The 21,987-nt window shown below is 44.9% G+C and overlaps 1 protein-coding gene and 1 long non-coding RNA gene across 3 annotated transcripts in view; one reads left to right on the forward strand and one right to left on the reverse strand.

Moving 5' to 3' along the window:
* The window catches only part of BSN (bassoon presynaptic cytomatrix protein), a 337,777-nt gene that overhangs the window by 200,162 nt on the left and 115,628 nt on the right, over positions 1-21,987 (reverse strand). The gene's annotated exons all lie outside the window — the stretch shown is intronic.
* Positions 1,980-9,223, forward strand: LOC128344635 (uncharacterized). The gene is made up of 3 exons (XR_008315960.1): positions 1,980-2,149; positions 8,457-8,527; positions 8,965-9,223. It is a non-coding gene; the product is annotated as an uncharacterized LOC128344635 (long non-coding RNA).

Raw genomic sequence — 21,987 nt, forward strand, 5'->3', positions numbered from 1 at the left:
TGCCAGTGCTGTGTAAATTGGGAAGCTGTCAGGTGCACTACCACTTCTCACGTGGCTCCAGTGTTCCTCAGTCGACGTTGACCATTGTCATTAATGGTAAAAGTAATCATCTCTAGTAAGCTCAGAGTCACCTGAAAGGACTAGGACCCATTTTTCCAGAGAATTCAAGTGTTAAACTTATGTTGAGGAAAAATAAGAAAATGTATCCATGATTAGGATCACTCACATATTACAGTTTTAGATGTATACTTAAGGTTTTTCAAAAAATGTATACACATAAAAATGCAATGAGGCTATTCCCATGATCAGGTGAAATCAGGCTAGAGGAGCCTAGCCCAATTTCACCTGATTGTGAGAACCACCTGGCTCACAGGCGAGCCCGGTGGCCTCCAGGCGGTTAACCCGCCAAACTACCCCTCCCCTTAAACCGGGTTTGCGGAGCAAGCACTCCGCAAACACGTTTTTAAAAAAATTGTGCATTGCCACAGTGCGGCTCTGCGGTGCAGCTACTCACGAGGAGACCCCCGGACCGCGAAGCTGAAAAGCAGCCTCCTGGCTCGGGGGTCTCTCCAGCATGCCCTGCGCACTCGCGCAGGGCATGCTGAAGCTTCCGGTGGCAGCATGGCCCCCGAACTCCCCAGCCCCCGCTGGCTCCATGACTGAGCCAGCAGTCGTGTGCGCAGTCGCCCAGAGCAGACTGCTGCTCATCTGCGGGGAGAGCGTGCTTAGCCCTCTCTCCTTGCAAACCCTCCCCAGGCTCTACTCACGGATCGTGGAAGAGCCTCAATGTATGAGTAAGAGGCCTATAGTGTGTCTTTCTTTAATGGCACACTCTGCGCAGGTTGAAGGATGGAAAGGGAAAGAAAGAGGACTTCCACAACAGGAACAGAAAGAGTTACAATTCCACCCACACAACTTCTTGAATGTAGTATTAAATAGGATGCCTCTGCTAGCTATTGGAAAACACCAGAATTCTTTCTTGAACCCAAACTGCAATGGTTTTCAGATTAAGATTCTTGTGACATGAAAAAGATAACCATCTTTTAGATAATTTCCATTTTTCCCACCACAATGATACAATTTTGCTAATGATGTGTTACTAAGAAAAGGAAATAATTTGATGTAATATATAAGGCACAGCTATACAATACAAATAGGCATATATATTTTAGTGGTCTGACTCATAACTCTGAAACTTCATCATTTCCATAACATTGTTGATGAAGCTTGTAAATCATAGTACTGAACTATTAACAAAAAGGAGGACTATTATGTGTGATGGACCAGTTTTGGGGACCACCTAGCAGATTGTTTTTGCATTTTATTTTCTATTTTACTTCTAATGCCTAAACACCCAAAGATAGAAATGTTCTCATGGAATTCAAAGGTCATTTTCATAGCACTGAAAAACATAGCAGTCTGATCAGCTTACAGTAGATGTAGGAGCTGTTCTCATGATCAGTGAGAAGAGTGGATTTGACTCACCCTCCCCACAGACAAGCAGCTCTTCATCCCTGGGCAGGCGGGTTGCCCACCCAGACAAACAGTGGCTCCCGCTACAGCCCCCGGGGTCAGGGTGCCAGGACACGTCGCTGCATGTCCCCCTGAGCTCCAATAATGCATCGTGCAAGTGCATGGTACGTTACTGGGATCCCTCCTGTCAGACTCCCAGGGGATGAGGTGGGCTCCTAGCCCTTCTTAAACTCCAGAATGACTGGAGCAACCCCTAAAAGGTCAGCCTCAGGAACAGCCAGGGGAAGAGATTAGCTTGTCACCTGAGTCCTCCTCCTAGCTTGCTGCATTCAACCAGTTCCCTCTCCTGGAGAACTCCTGGCTCCCATACTCAGAAGCAGCACCTCATCATCAGCTGCCTTGTCCTTAAATACCCCAGTGCAGAGCTGAAAGGGCTTAAAGCCTACTTCCAGGCCCGCCCCCTTCCTGACCTTGCTTCCTGTTTCCTGCCACACCCAACCTAGCTGTCTCCCTGGAGCTGTTTTCTGCAGCTCGCCCTGCCTTGCCCTCTCAACCCCACTGGGATCTAACCAGACTGGACCTTTCTCATCCCCACTCCCCTCTAAAGGGAACAAAAGCCTCAGAGGAAGGATGCCACGCCCTTCTCCAGCCTCCACAGGGCCACCCAAGCAACCAGGTAACATGGCATCCCAACATCTCTCATACGCAGTATGAGATGATGCCTTTCAGTATCTTCCTATATCGCTGCTGCCTGATATTGATGTTTCCCAGTCTGGGAAACATATCAGTGGGAATTCGGACCAGCAACCTCTGGCTTGCTAGTCAAGTCATTTCCCCGCTGCACCATTAGGTGGCTCTTCTGAGCTCAAAACAGGCTCTTTATTTAGAGGGCATTTTGTTTTGAGCTCAAAACACTCGAAATGACCTGTTTCAAGTCGAAATGTTTCGACATTGAAATGTTTTGCACAACCCTATTATTAGGGTGATACTTGCTTTTCAGTTTAATGCACTTCAACCTGTCTTTAAGTATGCGTTCATCTTTTGTTCTTTTGATTAATATTTATTTGAAAGCTTTTGTTACTATGCAGAATTTTTATAGACAGATTTTAACAAACATATTCCATTCCAGTGCATCAACAAACCCAAGTTGCAAGTTGGTTACATAATATTCCTCTGTGCAGTCACATTTATTATTCAGAAGACTAAGTAAAAGTCTCAGTGTTTTCTTTCAAACTTGTCAAGGGCTGACTTGGAGCCCTGCACTGCGACTTCAGCTTGCATCACCTCTCAATCTCTCCCAAGTATTGTTCCAAGTACTATGGAGGCCATTCATACAATTTGTTCTCCTGCAATGTGCTGCATTCCTGGTATGAGAGCAGAGTGTAGCAGCTCACTTTTACAGGATGCATTATTATGTAGGGGTTTTGCCCACTAATTATGACTGACCAAAATATTAGGCATATTAATGATAGTCCCTGCAGATAGAACAGTTCTACTAATTCTGACAACCATTAGAAGTGTTGCTGTCCATTCCAGTTCTGTTCTGCAGCACTGTCTGGCGGCAAGGTGGCATTGTTTAGTATAGCACCATTAACAGTTCCATGATACATGCTGATTTGACAACAGCCAGAGGCCAACTGAGCTCTTAAATAGTTCAGTATACCTGACCTGGGCTCCACCTCCTTGCCTGTAGAACAGCAGTCTTGAAGGGGCAGCCCTCTAACCTAATCTGGCACTCTGGTCAGGTACTCCTCCTCTCCAGCTGATCCAGCCAGCATTTATGTGCACATACCTGGAAGGGGAGAAGCCAGTTCCCCTGTGAGCTTGGGGTCCAAGGGTGTTGCTCCAGCGGGGTCAGGCTCTATGAATGCAGTTTTGAGGGACTGCATCTCTGGAGGTTTCTCAGGATCTGACCCCAATACAGGGCCTGGAGCTGATCCTACCTCTTTGGGGGTCAGTCACAGTCAGAGCTGGGGTCATAACAGTTGATGGGGCTTCATCATTCAGCTGGACTGCAACTTTTCCCAGGAAGGAACTGAACACATGTCATTTTGCAGCTGTGTGTGACATGAGCTCATCAACCTCTTTTCGAGGAAAAATTTCAAGTGTTCTGATGGCTGGAAAACCAGTGGAGCTTACAGAGAGAAGTGAAATTCTAGCAACTCATAACATTGAGGGGGGAAGTCTGTACAAAATAACTGGCTCATTGACCACTGCTTTATCACTGTCCACTGCTTTATCCAAAAACACTATGATGCTCTATTGGGAATGATGTTGGCTTTGTCTTTTTGCCCACAGTACGCCAATACCCTCTGTAACATAGCAAGCTTCCACTAAAATATATTCCACATGATAGGGCCTGTAGCTTTTATACTGATATAAAAAGAAGTTCTCCCCAGATGCTCATAGTATAAAATATCCTAATACCTGCTCTTCTCTCTAGCTTGAGAACAGCAATGACAAAAAGATCACAGCGGGGAGCCAACCATTCAGAAAGGCAAAGGGGAAGAATCACTATTTAACCCAATACATTGTTCATGATAAAACTAAGCAGGAAAAGTATTTCTAAATATAATATTGCATGGCCTTATTTACAACACTTGTCAATTAGAACTGCCCCTTATTGATATAAGGCCATTCTCATGAGCAGCCACGCGCAGAATGCCCGAGTGCTCACAGAGACTGGCGCCTAGAGCACCTGTCTCATGGGGGAATCCCCCAAAGCATCGTGCACATCATGTGGTGCATTGTGGGATTCCTGGAGGCCAGGATGTATTTTCCTGGCCTCTGGAAAGCTGTGCAGCTCCCAAGATAGCCGCTCGTGTGTGCATGGAAAGGGCATGGAGATCATCTGGGGGGAAGGTAATTTTTGTGCACGCACACCCACCCACCCACTCGCCTCTGGTTGTGTTAATACTCTTAATCTGTTTTATCACACTCTGATTCCTTTGACTCTGGTTAGAGTAGATGAAGCTGACTGGGAAGTTACCTGCTAAATTATTACATATTCAGCAGGATTTCTTTGCTCTGCCTAGTAGACCAAGTATAGCAGGGACCACAACAGAGAAATCACAATAGAAATGTTTCTGCCATCTAACACAAGTTACCAAGATGGATTCCACAGTACTAATAGGATAAATGATCTAGCAGTTGGGGTAAGGAGCGAGGTGGCCAAATTTGCAGATGACCCTAAACTGTTTAGGGAAGTGAAATCCACAACAGATTCTGAGGAGCTCCAGAATGATCTCTCCAAACTTGGGTGGGGGAGGGGGCAGCAAAATGGCAAATGTGGTTCAATGTAAGCAAGTGTAAAGTGATGCATATTGGGGCAAAAAACCCCAACTTCATATATACACCGATGGGATCTGTCGGAGACTGATGAAGAGAGGGATCTTGGGGTCATGGTGGTCATAGATCACCTCCCTTATGAGACAAGACTACAACACCTGGAACTCAGTCATCTTTTTTCTAAACTAAAGATGACTAAGGGGAGACATGATAGAGCTCTATAAAATTATGCATGGTGTGGAGAGAGAGACATTTTTCTCTCTCTTGCATAATGCTAGAACCAGAGGTCAGCCCATGAAATTGATTGGCAATTGAGGACCAACAAAAGGAAGTACTTTTTCACACAATGTGTAATCAACTTGTGGAATTCTCTGGCATAAGATGTGGTGACAGCCAACAGCCCAAATGGCTTTCAGAGGGGTTTGGATAAATTCGTGGAGAGCAGGTCTACCAATGGCTACTAGTAGTTTAGTGGCTATAGGGCACCTCCAGTCTCACAGGCACAGTGCCTCTCAATACCAGTTGCATGGGAGTTACAGCAGGAGAGAGGGCATACCTTCAACTCCTACCTGTGGGCTTCCCAGTGTAATCTGGTGGGCCACTGTGTGAAACAGGATGCTGGACTAGATGGGCCTTGGGTCTGATCCAGCAGAGCTGTTCTTATGTTCTTATCAAATATTTAGACTACATAATTTTATCAGTCTCTCCTAACCATAAATTCTTCACAATCAGAAATCTTAACATTTTAGAGGATCCTTGCCCACACTTCGCTAATTTCTGTTTTCTCTCTTTTTTTGAGAGCAACTTAGTTGCCCACTCATTGGCTACATTACTCAATAGTAATACTCAGGAGTTCATCTAATGAACAACTTAATTTCAATAGACCTATTCAGGAGCAATTCAGTCAGGATGCCAGCCAGCAACTATAGTGGGAGGTCTAATATAAATCTGTTTTTGGCATACGGGCCACCATTAGAAGGATTTAAAAAGTTCTACTATATTATTATTTTAAGGCTTAGTTTGGTCCTTGAATATTCAAACTAAATAACTTTAAGGGGAGCCAGGGGAAGTGGTCTCTCAGCATTAAATATTAAGAGATCTCCTTTATCCAGCTAAAGGTTTTGAACACTAAGCAAGTGATCAAGTTTCTTCTTCAGCCATATGACATCACATGCTAACTTTACTTCAGGGCTGATTAAAATAGCTGATCTTTTAAAATACATATATTTAAAAATCAGATTTTTAAAAATTAAAATAGGATTTTTCAGATTTAAAAAAACTATTTTAAAAAAGAACCTAGGTCAAATATATCATCACTAGTATTTTTAAGCCAGTTATAATAACGGGCGCTAGCCTTTTTTTGTTCCCCTTTAAGTGTTATTCATCTTTGTGTGTGTGTGTGTGTGTGTGTGTGTGTGTGTGTGTGTTTTACCTGTCTGTCTGTTTCTCTCTCTCTGTTTCTTTCTCTTTTTCTCTTTGTCTTTCTTTTCCTTTTTTTTCTTTTTTCTTTCCTCTCTCCCTTGTTCTTTTGTTGTTGTTTTTGTTTTATTCTTCCTTTTCCCTTATTTCATTCTTACAGTCGGGCGAACTATAAGCATATTTTGCGAAGAAGAGAGGAGCTCGCGAACAGAGCTCCTCTCTCTGCAAAGCCTCTTCCCGAACTGGTGCTTTGGGCGCAAAGGACGCCTATTGCATCCTTTGCATCCATAGCAGCAGTTTGGGCAGTGGCTTTGCACAGAGAGGAGCTCTGTACGCAAGCTCCTCTCTTCTTTGCAAAATATGCTTTTACTTTGCCCGACTGTCGTGGGCTGGATCGGGTAAGGAGGGCTCGGGTAGCTGGGAGGGCGGTCTGCGTCGTCGTCTGTGGAGGCATTCTCATGGGCCATTTTGGCCCTTAATCATTTGGGGGGGGTGCGGGGAAGGAGAAATCGGGCAGCTGGGAGGGCGGGAGAGCGGGCGGCAGCGGCGGCCGTGGCGGGAAACATTTGGGGCAAGGGCCCCAAAGTCTCCGAGCCACCCGTCCTTGGCGGCGCTGCCAGGCCTCAGCGGCGGCTCCGCCACCACCTCGGCCGGCTTCCCCCGCCACCTCTTCCTCCCGCCCAGCTTCGGCGGCGCGGCCAGGCCTCGGCCATGGCTCCGCCGCCACCTCGGGCGCGCCTCGGCCAGTTTCCCCCGCCACCTCTTTCCCGGCTTTGCGGGGCTTCATCAACTTCTTCAGGGCGGCCGCTTCTGGCCGCCCAACATGGCCGCCGGGTGCTGGCGGTCGTGTCTCCCTCGGTCTGTTCTGAGCATGCGCTTTGCGCATGCCCAGAACAACCCAGGGAGGCACGGACACACGTTTGGTTGTCCACGGATGGACACCAAGGGTTTTATTATAGAGGATGAATGCGAATCACACAGTCAATCCCTTTGCCCCTCTCTTTTTCTTTCTAAAAGTGCAAAGACATTAGGCCCATTTACACATTATGTTCAATACTTGTACACTGCGTGTACAGTGTACACAGCTACAAATGTTACACAGGTACAGTCATCCACATGTTATGTTGAACACAAGTAAAGCAATATACTTTCTATCTGTACCATGCATTTGAAGAGCCTGTATCCAGTTTCACTTTTAAAATGAACCCGGAAGAGAAATTCACACAAACATGTGTACAAGTGTACAGTGTACACCACTCTGGGCTCCTTGGAGGAAGAGCAGGAAATAAATAAATAAATAAATAAATAAAATAAAATAAAATTGTACAGACATCTGTACACTTGTACAGCATAATGTCTGAATCGGGCTGAAGAAGGCCAATGAATGAAGAGATGATTTGGAGGGATGGAGTAGATCTGAGCAAGGAGGAGTCTGGATATAAAGACAAGGGATATGGGAGGGGACTAGAAACTGAAAACAAAAGTGAATGGAACATATTCATGTAGTCCTGAGGAAAGTTTTTCTATCCTCCACTGTAGAAGAGAAACACCTATCATGGCAGCAAGCCATGCTTGGGAATCACGGCAGCAAGCCATGCTTGGGAATCACGGCAGCAAGCCATGCTTGGGAAAAGAGACCCCACTTGGGAATATTTTAATGAAGTTCTTGTACCTGTGGAAAAGGCATGCATGCATGCGAAATGCAAACAGTGCAACCAAGAAATGCAAGGCCTGGTTGCCTGAATGAAACAGCATTATGAGAAATGTGTAACTATTATAGTGTGTACCTACCTTCTAAAAATGAAACCCACATCTCTGAATATGTATTAAGGTTCTATTAGACAACAAGAAAGTACTTTTACTACAAAATGATGATTAAATAGAATCTTCCTGACTAGTGAATTAAATCATGATTTAAATCAATTTGATTTAAATCAAATCGATCCTGCTTTACTTACTGTTCCAAGCCATGCTATAGAGGAGGCTGCTTTTAGGGAGGCCAGTAATGGAATATCTGAGTGGGAGACTGCAGGAAATCTTAATCTTAAACTCAATTTCTAAAATGAGATTGTGAGGACTTGCATCTGTCTGGAAGTCATGTTCCCTGTCCCAGAAGCCCTCCTCCTATACCTGATGCATCGTACTTTGTATAGTGATGGTGGTTTCTGAGTGGTGAGAAAGAACCGTGTTGCATATGGTCAAAGCCATAATTCTTTTTTAATTACATCTTTGTTATTATTCCCATGAGCATTCATGGTAAGTTCTAGGAGTTTAAGTTTCAGATTTAAACCTTCTGGAAATCAACAGAGAATATGAAGAGTTAGAAGAAAGGGGCACTGGCAGCATGGTAATATTTCTTTTTCTGCTAATTTTCTGCCTTACATGATTCCGCCATTTTATTACATTTACTGTACATCCCATTTCCCCCAGAGACATCAGTGTGGTATAGACAAGGTTACTTAATTCAATAATCTCCTGTTCTCCCAACTAGGCCAAATCTCCCTGTGCCTGATTGCAAGTGTCTCTTGCCAAGGCCTCTTGTGCTTTAGCTTGACTTTACCTACAGCAAGAACAAAACAGAGTATCCAGTGATCTTCCATTCAGGCACACACCAGATCTAGACCTTCTTAGTTTCGGCAAGGTTACTGCATCATTTATCTTTTTAAACAAGTCAGCTGGTGGAAACACATAGAAATAATGACACAGCTTCATTTTAGAATCCAAGCTGTTACCGGTAGTTGCTAGCAGATCCTAATATCTCTTTTCCTCCATTTCTATTTATAGGTACTGCTCAGTTCCAACAGATTTTAACAAAAGGTGGGCAACTACAGAAAGAAGAATCAGAACAGACTCTTCTCCCTCCCTTCCTCCTGCACATATTGTCAGATGATTATACTTTAAAGATTTCAACTGTCTATCTATTTTATTGTACCTATCAACCTCCTCTCACTTCCTTCCAAGTCCATCCACTAAACTCTTCTATTTGTGGTTTCATTTTGCTCTCTCAGCTTTAGAGATGTCATTAAAATGTGATTTCCCTGCAGAGCGTGTATACCTTGCTGACCCTGGAAGTTTCTTGTTCTGCTGCTAAACAAACAAGCCCCTTCAACTGAGTGCAAAAAACATCCCTCATGCCAAAGACCATGACTCTAGTTATTGCTGCACATTCATTCAATGCATCACAAACACTGATCCATTTAGTACAGATAAGTATAACTATGTGTTATCTAGTATTCAGCACACTCAGGACTGTCACTAAAGAAATCCAACACACTGCTCTGTTAGCAATCCAATTATTTTACCCACTATACCTCTAGTGCCATTATTACACACATCTTATCTCCCTGTATATTGTGGCTGAAAATTTATAGCGGAGCACAATCCTTTCATTGCTTTAATTTCAACTAGAAGTAGATCAGTTAAACGAAATACTTGGATTTAGTTGTTATATTAACCTTCTATACTATTGTATCCTAGCCTTCCTCCAAAGAGGTCAGAGTTGTGTTTCTGGACCAGACCCAACACTCTAACCACTACATCACACTGGTTCTCAAGTAAGAGGAAATTAATCCTACCACCAAGAACTGAAATAGACTAGAACTCTAAATAAAGTTCAAACTTTTTCTTCATTTCTCAGCTTAGATCTGGAATCTATAAAACCTGGCTCCATTGGATACTAAAGCACAAACATTATTTCAAATTCGACAAGAACACAGAAGAAACATAATTTTCTCTTGGCCAGAATCAAGGATGATAAAGACATTTCTTGGAACTAATAAAGACTGAAAAATAAGATCCTTAGAACCATCTTGTCTCGGGCCCTGCCAATCACAGGAATCTTTCTTGCCAATTATGCTGCTCCTCTGTATTTTCCATGTTGAAGCTGAGCCAGCTGACTCTCATTCAGATCTCCACTTCCATCTGGCAGAAGCAAGGAGCAGGAAAATTAAGGCACTCATCTTGTGCAGCAGAGAGAATCAGTCCACTCAGTTGTACCAGAACTGTGGCTGGCCCACACTTATAAGGATGTCAGCATCCAGCAAAGGGTAGAGAAAGTACCAGCTGCTGGTGCATTTGCAGTGCTAATATCCCAGATATGACTCCCCATATACCATCAAAGGACACTGAAACAAAATTCAAGCCACTGAGTAAGGTACAACACTGTCAATCAAACTACTGAAGCATTATCAGAAACAAGATGAACAGTTATGCATGGACATGCAGATAATCTGTTATCATTACTGCTATTACTAAACATAGATTTGGCACCTGTAAGATGGAGAATGCTCTACAGAACAGAAAAATGGCAGGGTTCCAGACTAAGGATATACAGAGCTTGTACACACAACCAGGGGTGTAGCAAGGTTGGAGTGGGCCCAGAGATGAGATTTTAAAATGGGTCCCCAGCCCCTCAAAGTCCAGGGCCTCCACACACCCCAGGCCCCCAAGGATTTAAGTCTGATATTTCAAAATAAGTATGCTGCCTAGAAATACATTTCACTGAATGCACACACGCACACTTCACAATATATAGTGATTTACACTGAATACTATATATTTGTGCTACTTTTAATGCCTAGAACACACTAGAAACACCAGTAATTAAAATGGGCCCCTCGCTGCAGATTAGCAAAGGAGACTTTCAACCATGCAGTGTGAGCCTATGTATGTTTTCTCAGAATTCTGAACAAATTCAGTAACGTTCAGTAACAGCCCTGTTGGATCAGGCCCAAAGCCTATCTAGTCCAGCACCCTGTTTCAAACAGTGGCCCACCAGATGCCTCTGGGCACCCTACAGGCAAGAGGTATGTGCATGCCCTCTCTCCTGCTGTTACTCCCCTGCAACTGATAATGAAATGTATCATGCCTCTAAGGCTGGAGGTGGCATATAGCCACCAGACTAGCAGCTATTGCACTCCATCAGTTTGTCTAAGCCCCTTTTAAAGCCATCCAAGCTGGTGGCCATCACAACATCCCATGGCAAAGAATTCCACAGATTAATTATGCGCTGTGTGAAAAAGTACTTCCTCTTGTTGGTCCTAAATTTCCTGACCTTCAGTTTCATGGGATGACCCCTCGTTCTAGTGATGTGAGAGGAGAAAAATTTATCTCTGTCCACTCTCGCCACTCCATGCATAATTTTATACACCTCAATCATTTCTTGCCTTATCATCTCTTCAAAATAAAGAGCCCCAGATGCTGTAGCCAAGTCTCATAAGGAATGTGCTCCAGGCCCCTGATAATCTTGGTTGCCCTCTTCTGTACCTTTTCCAGTTCTACAATATCCTTCTTAAGATACGGTGACCAAAACTGTATGCAGTACTCCATATGTGGCTGCACTATAGATTTGTATAAGGACATTATAGTATTAACATTTCTTTTTTCAATCCCTTTCCTAATGATCCCTAGCATGGAATTAACCTTTTTCACAGCTGCCGCACATTGAGTCGACACTTTCAATGCACTGTCCACAACAACCCCAAGAACTCTCTCCTGGTCAGTCACCGACAGCTCAGATCTCATCAGTGTATATGTGAAGTTGAGGTTTCTTGCCCCAATATGCATCACTTTACACTTGCTTACATTGAACCACATCTGTCATTTTGTCGCCCACTCCTCCAGTTTGGAGATATCTTTTTGGAGCTCCTCAGAACCTGTTGTAGATTTCACTTCCCTAAACAGTTTAGGGTCATCTGCAAATTTGGCCCCTTCGCTGCTTACCCCAAATTCTAGATAATTAATGAACAAGTTAAAGAGCACTGATCCCAGTACTGGTCCCTGACGGACTCCACTTCCTACTTCCCCTATTTTGAAAACTGTCAATTTATTCCTACTCTCTTTTTCCTGTCCTTCAACCAGCTACCAATCCACACATGAACTTATCCTGTGATTGCTAAGTTTACTCAAGAGCCTTTAGTGGGAAACTTTGTCAAAAGCTTTTTGGAAGTCCAAATATACTATGTCAACCGGATCACCTTTATCCACTTGCCTGTTGATACTCTCAAAGAACTCCAAAAGATTAGTGAGGCAAGGCTTTCCCTTACAGAAGCTATGCTGGTTCTCCTTCAGCAAGGTCTTTTCTTCTATATGTTTAACAATTTTGTCCTTAAGCATGTTTTCTATCAATTTACCCGGCACCAAAGTTAAGCTAACCGGCCTGTAATTTCCCAGATCCCTCCTGGATCCCATTTTGAATATCAGAGTTACATTGGCTGCTTTCCAGTCCTCTGGTACAAAGCCTGATTGTAGGGACAATTTACATATTTTTGTTAAGAGATCAGCACTTTCACATTTGAGTTCTTTCAGAACTCTTGGGTGGATGCCATCTGGCCTGGTAATTTGTTAATTTTTAGGTTTTCAAGATAATATAGAACATCTTCCTTTGTCACCTCAAATTGGCCAAGTTCTTCAGTCTCTAAACCTGAGAAGCTCAATTCTGGAGAGGGTATATGGTCAGTATCCTCCACTGTGAAGACCTCCACTGTGCAAAGAACTCATTCAGCTTATCTGCAATCTTCTTGTCCTCCTTAATAATCCCTTTCACACCCTCCTCATCTAAGGGACCAACAGCCTCCCTGGCAGGGTTTCTACTTCTCAGAGAGATTAATTGTTATTCCCCTTGATACTTCTAGCTACATGCTCCTCAAACTCTTTTTTTGCATCCCTTATTGTGTCCTTGCATTTCTTTTGCCAGAGTTTATGTTCCTTCCTGTTCTCTTCATTTGGGCAGGACGTCTCCATATTCTGAAGGAAGTCTTCCCTTTTATAGTTTCCCTGACTCTACTTGTTAGCTACACTGGTGTCCTCCTGAACTCCTTTCCTCTTTCTTGGTATACATTCCAACTGAGCTTCTAGAATTGTGATTTTAGTAAGTTCCATGCTTTCTGGAGTGATTTGACCCTCCTGACTTTACCTTTCAACTTCCTTCTTACCAGTCCCTTCATTTTTGAGAAGTTTCCTCTTCTGAAGTCCAACACATCTGTGTTGGACTTCCTTGACAATTCTCCACTCGCATATATGCTGAATTGGATCACACTATGATCACTGTCCCCCAATGGTTCTGCAATTCTGACATCTTGTACTAGGTCCTGGGCACCACTCAGGATTAAGTCGAAGGTCACCATCTCTCTGGTTGGTTCAGTGACTAACTGTTCTAAGATGCAGTCATTTAGCATGTCTAGAAATCTGGCCTCTCTGTCATTACCTAAATGTGATTTTACCCAGCCTATGTGTGGGTAGTTGAAGTCACCATTTATTACTGCTCTGTCTCTCTTTGACGCCTCTCTTATTTGCTTCTCCAACTCCAGGTCCCTCTCAACATTTTGATCTGGAGGGCAATAGTACGTCCCAAGTAACACATTTCCTTTCACTCCTTTAACAAGTAACACATTTCCTCTCACTCCAACCCCTGCTAACTGGGCAAAGAGGCACCTTTTACTGTGGTGATTCTCTTTATTTAGCAGGGGGAGAGTAACTGGCCCTACCCACCCCCAGCACAGTACCTCCAGTGACTGTTGCTGGTGTGTGTCTTATGTTTCTTTTTAGAATGTGAGCCCTTTGGGGACAGGGAGCCATCTTATTTGTTATTTCTCTTTGTAAACCGCCCTGAGCCATTTTTGGAAGGGCGGTATAGAAATCGAATAATAATTATAATAATAATAATAATTATTATTGTTGTTATTGTATTGTTACCCATAATGAGTCTGTGGAGGGCTCCGGCCCACCTAGGTTTTCCAGCTTGTTGGAAACCATCCCTTCTTTAATATACAGTGCTACTTCTAGTCTAATCCTCTCTTCTTCATCCCTTCTGTAGAGTTTATATCCTGGAATAACAGTGTCCCACTGGTTCTCACAGTTTCACCAAGTTTCTTTTATGCCCACTATATCTATGCTTTCATTAGTAACCAAGCACTCCAGCTCATCCATCTTCGCTTGGAGGCAATGATATATAGACATCTATACCCCAAATATCTTACCTGATGTTGGCGTGTGCTATCTCCCTTACCATCATTTGACCTTTTTGGCCAGCTGTCATGTGTTTCTTTCTACTCAACTCCTGTCCCTTTCTGGTTTTTCTGAAACATGTGCACCCTCAACACCTTAGGGAATTTTGCTTGCTGAACCAGATACCACCCAGTTCCTGTCAGCAATCCCCCTGGTGTCATTTTAAGAACATAAGAACAGACCTGCTGGATCAGGCCCCAGGCCTATCTAGTCCAGCATCCTGTTTCACACAGTAGCCCACCAGATGCTTCTGGAAGCCCACAGGCTGGAGTTGAGGGCATGCCCTCTCTCCTGCTGTTATTCCCCTGAAACTGATAAAAGCTGCTCTGCAATATTTTTTATTTTAAGTGCCAGCAGTTCAGTTCCATCTTGGTTCAAGTGGAGCTCACCAGTGGTCCCTCTATTTTTTTCCAACTCAGTGCAGAATGAGTTTTGTTCTTGGTGGCAGTATCAAGGTAGTGTGTGCACATGTGCATTCAGAATGGGACCTTCCTGATTCAACCTGACCAGGATCTAAAATGAACTGAGCAGACATCCAAAAACTTGTGAGTGCACACATGTGCGCACGCCTTAGAGGGAACAGTGGAGCTCACCCCTTTTTTACAGGCTTCGCTTTCCCAAATATGTATCCCAGTGTCTAACTCCAAGCACCACTATCTCATCCACGCATTGAGACCCCTCAACTCCACCTGTCCCACTGTCCTTGAGCATGAAACAGGTAGCACTTCAGAGAAAGCTACCCTGGGGGTCCTGGACTTCAATATGCTACCTAGCAGCCTAAATTTGGCCTCCAGGACCTCTCAATTGCATTTCCCAACATTTCCCAACATGCACCATGACAGCTGACTCCTCCCCAGCATTGCCTAACAGCCTACCTAGACACAATACAACGTCCGCAACCATCGCACCAGGCAGGCAAGTCTACACGCAGGTCACAGACACATCTCTCTATGCCTTTATTTATTTACATTTGTATACCACCCAAAATGAAAGTCTTCGGGCGGTTTACAACAAAACAATAAAAACAACAGATAAAAAGATTAAAACATTACAACAATTAAAATGTAAAATGTTAAAACTATTAAAAACAAAATTAAAACAAAATCTAACTAAATGCCTGGGTGAACAAATGCATCTTCACTGCCTTTTTAAAAGTTGTAAGAGATGGGGAGTCTCTTATTTCAGCAGGAAGGGTGTTCCAAAGCCTTGGGGCAGCAATGAAGAAGGCCCATCCTGGAGCAGCCACCGGACGAGATGATGGCAACTGCAGATTAACCTCTCCAGGTGATCTCAATGGGTGTTGTGGTTCATAGTGAAGAAGGCTTTCTCTTAAATACCCAGGGCCCAAGCTGTTTAGAGCTTTATAGGTTAAAACCAAAACCTTACATTTTACCCAGAAACCTATTGGCAACCAGTGTAGATCTTTTAAGACAGGAATGATATGGTCTCTCCGAGATGACCCAGAGACCAACCTGGCTGCCGCATTCTGAACTAACTGCAGTTTCCGGACTACATACAAAAGCAGCCCCACATAGAGCACATTGCAGTAATCATGTCTGGAGGCAACCAGCAGATATACTACTGTTCTGAGGTCATTTATCTCAAGAAATGGACGCAGCTGGCATATCAGCCAAAGCAGATAAAAGGCACCTCTGGCCACTGCCTCAACCTGTGACACCAGGGAGAGTTTTGTGTCCAGAAGCAACCCCAGACTGTGTACCTGTTCCTTCTGGGGAACTGTGACCCCATCCAGAACTTGTAGATCAAAATAATCTTATTTATCAATCCATCTTATTTATTTGTTATTTCTCTGTGTAAACCGCCTTGAGCCATTTTTGGAAGGGTGGTATAGAAATTTAATGAATGAATGAATGAATGAATGAATGAATCTCCCGAGTTCTGACCTCACACAATAAGTACCTCCATCTTATCTGGATTCAGCCTCAGTTTGTTACCTCTCATCCAGCCCATCACTACCTCCAGGCAGACATTTAGGGAGTTTATCCCTTCTCCTGATGATGTTGACATGGGGGGAAAAAGATGTGGGTGTCATCAGCATACTGATAACATCCTGCACCAAATCTCCTGATGATCTCTCCTAGCAGTTTCATGTAGATGTTAAACAACACTGGAGACAATACAGAACCCTGAGGGACACCATACCGAAGCTCAGTTTTTGAAGAACAGTCCCCGAGGGACACCATCTGGAATCTGCCCGAGAGGTAAGAGTGGAACCACTGCAAAGCAGTGCCTCCCACTCCCAACCCCCTCAGATGCTCCAGAAGTATACTATGGTTGAAAGTATTGAAAGCTGCCAAGAGGTCCAAAAGGACCAACAATGTCACACTTCCTCTATCAATTCCCAATTGGAGATCATCCATCAGGCCGAACAAGGCAGTCTCCACCCCTTAGCTGGTCTGAAATGAGCCAGTCTGAAATGAGTCTAGATAATCAGTTTCATCCAAGACTGCCTGGACTTGGAAGGTTATCACCCTCTCAATTACCTTGCTCAACCATGGAAGGTTGGAGACAGGCCTACAGTTGTTCAACTCTAAAAATTGCCTCCTTAAGGCACGGAGGCATCCTGCCCTCCCTCAGAAAAGCATTTATGATCTCTAACGATTGAATCACCCACTACTAGGAGACCCCACCCCTCTGGAGTATCCTCTGTGTGAGAGGATATGGGCGCATCACCAAAGGAAGGGGTCCCTGCTGAGGGAGGATTTCTCTCTTCCTCAGACCAATGTCCTTCCTTCCTGAGACCTTCATTCTCCATGACAGCAGAAGCACCATCAGCCTGGGAGTGGAATGCCTCTACCACATCCCTGAGAGTCTCGTCCACACATCTCTCTGTCTCCCTGAGCTTCTCCAGGTCAGTCACCTTGGCTTTGAGGGAATTAACTTGTTCCCCGAGAGCCATGAATTCTCTTTCACCAAGCACACATCCAGACTTCTTCCCCTCAGGCTGATAGTCATACATGCAACACTCAATACACTGGGAAGCAACCCCTCCCCTTCTGGCATTCTACCTTGATAGTTGGTTTGATTTGGCTATTTAGAATATATAGGGCTTGTTCACTTGAAGCTATGTATTGGGTGCAGTTGTCAGCTAATTAAAGGTTTTAAGCTCTGTCCTCCAAAAAAATTAAAGGAGTAAGGTAGTACCAACCTATCCTCTATGATGAAGGGGGGGCGCTTGTGTCCCTGCCCACTGAGTTTCCCACCAAACCCGTGCTAAACTCCTGCAAAGCTCCTTCAATATTTGTTTCCAAACTTCTGTTTGCAAGCTCCTGGGAGCAAGGTTTCTCTGGTCTGAGCCTTGTCTTCAAGATATCAGCTCAGGAATGTGACCCTTCCCACAAGCTGAGTCACTCACTTGGAACTAATCTCCCACTCATGCTAACTGCTCTTGGTCTGCCAAACACCACACTTCCAGCCAGCCAGAAATCAAACCTTAGAAAATTACTAGCCCTAACAAACTTAGCTTATTATTTCTCCTTGGTTTTCTTTTATTTATTTATTTATTTATTTCCTTGTTGTGTTTCCTTGCTTGATATCTTCTTTAGGAGAGAAATACAAAACCTTCTGCCTCCTCTGACTTCAAGATTGTCATGCTATAGTTATTTATTATTTATTTAAAACATTTATATCCCTACAGTACAATACTCCTCAGGGCAGCTCACAACAGTAAAAGCAATATAAAGTTTAAAACAATAAAACAAATAAAACACAGCATAGTATAAAATCAATTAAAACAAACTCAAAAACAAATGAATAAAAAGAAAAAATCAATCAATTTGTCATTAAAATATTTTTAAAGATTCTCTTTAAAAGAGAGATTTTGAGATCTTTTTTTGAAACCCTAAGGGAGAGAGTGTAGCAAAGTTCTTCTGGGAGGGCATTTCATAGCTGAGGGGCCACAACCAAGAAAGCCCTGTCTTTTGTCCCTGCTAACCGAATCTCAGTAAATGGCAGGGCCGTGAGCAGAGGTCAAGATGATCATATGGGCAAATGTGGTCCAACAGGTAACCCGGGTCCAAGCCATGTAGAGCTTTAAACATCAAGACAAGCACCTTGAATCTAGCCTGGAAGTGGACTGGTAGCCAATGAAGCTGCCTCAGGATGGGTGTGACACTCATGAAGGGACTTGTACCCACGAACATCCTTGCAGCAGCATTCTGGACCAACTGGAGCTTCCAAACCGTCTTCAAGGGCAGTCCCATGTAGAACACATTGCAGTGGTTAAATCTGGATGTGACCAGTGCATGAGTGACTGAGGTCAGGTCTGACTTCTCCAAGTAGGGTTGCAACTGGTGTACTAGCCATAGCTGGTAAAAGGCACTCCTGCATGCCGCTGCCACTGTGCCTCCAAGGACAGCATCAGTTGCAGAAGCACCCCCAAGCTGTGAACTTGGTCTTTCAGGGGGAATGTGAACCCATCCAGGACAAGATTTACCTCACCACTTGGATGATCAGTTTTACTGAGCACTTCTGTCTTATCTGGATTAAGTTTCAGATTTTTTGCCCCCATCCAATCCAGAACAACCTGCAGAAACTGGTTAGGACATGCACTGCCTTCCTGGTGTTAGTGGACTTAAATAATAGGTAGAGCTGGATATCTTCAGCATATCAATTACACAATTGCCCATACCTACAGATGACCTCTCCCAGTGGTTTCATGTAGATGTTAAATGGCATGGGGGACAAAACAGAACCCTGCGGCACCCCATAGTCCAATGGACAAGGGGTAGACCAGCCATCCCCCAGGACCACCTTCTGGTTGTGACCTTCAAGGTAAGACCAGAGCGACCGTATTACAGTGGCCCCAAGTCCCAACCTGGAGAGGCAGCCAAAAGGATACCATGGTTGATGATACTGAAAGCCGCTGAGAGATCTAGGAGAATCAACAGGATCACACTCCCCCTGTCTATCTCCCAACGTAGGTCATCCACCAGGGCAACCAAGGCAGTTTCTGTCCCATATATAGGCCGGAAACCATACAGGAAAGGATCCAAGTAATATGTTAGGTAGGAGTGGTTCAGGAAAGACTTGCTGAAGAAATGGGACTTAGGGAGTGGTTTAAAGTAGGAGAAGGAAACAGAGGTGACTTGTTGCCCCTTGCTGCTTAAGGCAAATTGGAATGTGCTGCTTCATCCCCCTTGTCGGCTCTACCTCCTGGGCAAGCCCAGCACTGATGTGGCCCTGCCAAGAGTGCACCACCACTCTTCCCACACATGTTTCCGGCACATGCTTTGTCCTGGGCTGGCACACAGCACTGCTTGCTATATCAGGTAGTGTGCGTGGCCTCCTGCTTTGCCAGCCCTCATCTCTTGCTGCTCCACATGTTCCCCTCAAGCAGCAGTGAGAAACGAGCTGGCAAAACTGGAGGCAGTGCTTGCTGCCAGATACAGTGAGCAGCAGCACATGTAGGCCCCAGGTCAAGGACAGAGGGTGCGCTGCTTGCTCCTTGCTGTATCAGACACGGCACTGCTTCCAGTACTACTGGCCTTGTTTCTCGCTGCCACGGTACTCTCCCTTCCAGCACCAAGCTTGTCGGCTTTTAACTCTGGGGGTGGGGAAGTGGCAGCAAGAGAGAGCAGGGACAGTGAGGCAGCACGTGCTGCCTGATAGCGCAAGCTGTGGTGAGCGCCAATCCCAGGCAAGACTGTGCACCTGGAAAGTGAGGGGGAAGAGGAGCCACATCAACATTGGCCTCTGGCCTAGAAGTGGGGCCAAGGAGAAGGGGGCAACTACGTCAAGGCACACAAGAGTGGCAATGGAGTTGGACTGGGGTGGCAGCAGGTAGGTGAAAGTGGTCTGCAGCAGGGTGGCAGCATTTGTAGTCCCATGGTGAGTTTGCCACCCAAGTCTGTCACCTCACTTTGCCTCATTAGGGAGCCACCCCTGGAAAGAAGGCTTTTTGAACAAAGATGGCAAGGCTGCTCAGGCACAGGGAAAGCAAGAGACAGGAAGGTTAGAGTAGAAAGAAGACACAAAGGAGGTCTCATAAAACAGGAGCCTGTGTGGAACAAAGGGAGCAAGAAGGAGTATCTGGAAGGTTAAGGGAGATGGTGTAGAGAAGAGTGGCAGGGATACTTTCAAAAGAACTACAGAAACTCAAGGAAGAGAGTGCAAAGTTTAATTAAGGAGATTGATGATGTGATTGCAGCAATGAGAGAAGGCAGAAGTAGGAAGGGAAACTTCTTCATAAACCCCACCACCTATTAAGATCATTGGGGAAGGACCAGTTGCGGTTACTACCGACTTGTTTGGTGGTGACCCAAAACTGTGTCTTCTCTAGGGTTGCCCCAGGGCTCTGGAACATGCTCCCTAATGAAATCAGAACCTCTCCATCTCTGGCACTGGAAGAAATCATTCCCTCCTCCCACTGCCTCCAGGCATAAAAGAAAGGAAGCTCAGTCTGGAAGGGGAGGAGGAGAGTTAGAGTCTTACAGGTATAGCAGGTCTAGTGCCTGACTGAAACTAGCCTCCTGTGGGAAAATCTGTTGCGGATTGCCTCTACAGCCTAGCAGCAAGACAGAGCTAGCTTTCATCACATACAGCTGGAAAGACCTGAGCTTAACTAACTCTATTAATTATTATTTATTTATGTATTTATTAGATCTCTCTACAACCTCATCCCAATGGCTCTAGGCAGTTCACAAATATAAAAACTCTAGGCAGATACCATAAGCTAGGAATGCCGTATAGGGTCAGCGATGAGATCTGAAGACTGATATTCCCTTTGCGAACTGATATCTCCTTAGGAGTAAGCAAGTTTCTGAGGCCACAAAAACCTCTCCCCTTTACAGAGGGTAGTGAACTGGACCCATTAAGAAAGCTAACAGGTCTTTATGAGAAACTGTACACATTCCTCTATTCTCTTGCTGCATTTTTCTACTTTTTCAGGCACAGGTTGATGCCCTTTAGAAAAGCATAGTAGCAGCCATGCTTTTGCAGTTCCTGCTACACATGATGCTCAGCTGCCTATGCAGTATTTCTAAATGATTTTCATAAGCACTGTGTAAACAGAGGAACTGAAACAACCTCTCTCTGTTCCATTCAAAAGCCCCCTGACAAACAAATATCATTAGCATTACATTATCTCTCCTCAGCAACATCCACTCTGCTTTGTTCTCCAGACTCAAACCACTAAATGTCGATATCATTTTCTGACTTCAGTCCTTTGCACTCAGAAAGTAATATGGAATACAACCACAACATATTTTAGGACTCTATAACTGATATGGTATAGCAGATGATATGCTGCTGCCTCCGGAGATTAAGAAATGCACATTACATTAAGCAGTATATTTTATTGTACACTAGTCATGAAGCCCGTTACATTAACGGGTGCTAGGAGGATGATTATCAGGCGCGCCGCCGTGGCCGCTCGCTCCGCCGCCGTTGGCCCCCGCCATGACGGCAGCCTGCGAGTCCCCTCAGCTGCTGGTAGCAGGAGAGCCACTGGCTCGCTCCCTTCCTCGCTTGCCTCTCCCTCACTCTTTCCCCTCCCTTCCCCTGCTGGCGGCGCTTCTCGCGATAGCCGGGAAGGCCGGCACCCTCCCTGCCCGCCTCCCTTAGGCCGCCTACTGCTCTCGGTCCTCTCCTCCTCCTCCTGCCGCCACCGCCGCCACACTGCCTGCGCCTGGCGGCTCCAGCCTGCTTCTCCCCGCCCTGACATCAACCTAACCTCGCTCTCTCGTTCTTCCCCTTCTCCCGCCCCGTGTGGCTGGCTGGCTCCCTAGGGTGTCCTGGAGTCCCATGGGACTCAACGCCATCCGTTGCTGCGTACGCGCACGC

This window comes from Hemicordylus capensis, chromosome 2, assembly GCF_027244095.1.
Source record: "Hemicordylus capensis ecotype Gifberg chromosome 2, rHemCap1.1.pri, whole genome shotgun sequence".
In the NCBI taxonomy this organism is placed as follows: Eukaryota; Metazoa; Chordata; class Lepidosauria; order Squamata; family Cordylidae; genus Hemicordylus; species Hemicordylus capensis.